Raw genomic sequence first — 1,687 nt, forward strand, 5'->3', positions numbered from 1 at the left:
CCCGTTACACTATCCTCCACCAAAACTGTGAACACCCACAATTTGCATTTAGCTGTCGCCTTGTACGAGGCTCGCGTGTCTAAGACACCTCTACATCTCCAGGACCTTATGCACGCATTCTCTGCTCGATTAGCCCTGTGTCTAGGATACGAAAGATACCCAGCCTCGCTGGTTCCAAGAGCGCCCTCGGGCAGAGCCCTTTTTCGTCTCCTGTACGCGGTGTAACTTTGGCAGCACGCCTGCGGCTTCAAGGGAAGCCACTCGGCAACCAAGAACTGTGCACCACGCCAACCTCGGGCGACGAATTACCTCATGGAGGATTTGGAGGAAGTCGACTACGAGTCGGATAATCCTATCTCAGGATGGGAAGAAGAGAAAGGCGAGGTGCTATAGCGGCATGACGTGAGCCCTGCTCGAGCCTTACGGACACCATGTCCGTTTCCCGACCTCTCAACGTTTGGGGGAAGTGGTATAACTATCAATGACCTCGACGAGGCACAGAGACAGCAGTAAGATGCTGTTAACAGGGCGGCTACGAGCGCGCGTCCACGGTCAGTCGTAGACCCTCTTGTGGAATATTGCTTTTGCTCGGCGGAGAAGCGAAAGACGCGATCACTCGATCGTTGGGCGTTTCGTGGTCGGACCCCCGGACACTACAGAAGCTGAGTCTGTCGATCGAAAAAACGCTTCTTGGTTCCGCAAGCAATACCGCTAATTAGGTACCGCGCTCGACTTCGTGCTTGAAAAGGAAGCGCTCCTGTACCCGCGGTGCATACATTTCCCGTAGTGCTCACCCCTGGCAAAACCGCTGCAAATGACGAAGTGCTCTTTGAGCGATGAGTAGGCAGCGCCGGAAACTTTCTTTGCTGTACAACTTACAGCGGAGGTGGAGCATGGAATACAATCTTTGGTTCCAATTTGCCAAACTCAAGACGTGTCGCCGGCTTGCTTTGGATTGTCGCCCTGTGACGTATGGCTTAATCCATCTCGCTTCCGCGAGCTCTGTGGTCTTTCAAACTGGTAAGTCTAAGACCACAGCTGCACAGGACCATAGCTTGATCTCAGCTCATGGCCTTTCGGCTCTCTTTGTTTTTGCAGAAAAGCGCGGGGCGTACGACGACGCTGAACGCTATGACCCCTCTAATCATAAGCGAGCACGACGTCAGGGCAGTCTTGCCGAAGTGGCACCTCAAACTCCTACGAGTTCTCGAAGTCCGGGTATCCCCGCCACGTCACCAGATACTGAATTTGACCCTGTGGACGACGTCGACCCACAAGACGTTCCACGTGATAGTGGACACCGCCAATCTTGTCGAAAAGGGTCGGCGGCGGACGCTGACGACTGGGTCGATCGCCGTCCGGTGACTCGCGATGCTCTTCGAGACCTTGAGGACGATGTCCGTCGCGATCGGGACTCCGCTGAGCGTCATGCTGGGGTCACATACCGCTGCGCAGAAGACCTCGAGAGCTTGGAGCACATTGTACACCGGCTACATTGAGGATTATCGTGCTTTGTAGAAGCGGCTCCTAGCCGTTAAGCAGACGAATGCGTCCCTTCATGCGACGGTTGATTGCTTGGCGCCGTTTGAAATAAAAGTTGTTACACTCCGTGCTCAAAACAAGTTGCTGGCTTCTCAGTGGTCGAGCGCCTGCGGGCGCCGCTCTGGCGTAAACGCATTCGTTCACT

This window comes from Plasmopara halstedii, assembly GCF_900000015.1.
Source record: "Plasmopara halstedii genome assembly, contig: Scaffold_526, whole genome shotgun sequence".
In the NCBI taxonomy this organism is placed as follows: domain Eukaryota; phylum Oomycota; class Peronosporomycetes; order Peronosporales; family Peronosporaceae; genus Plasmopara; species Plasmopara halstedii.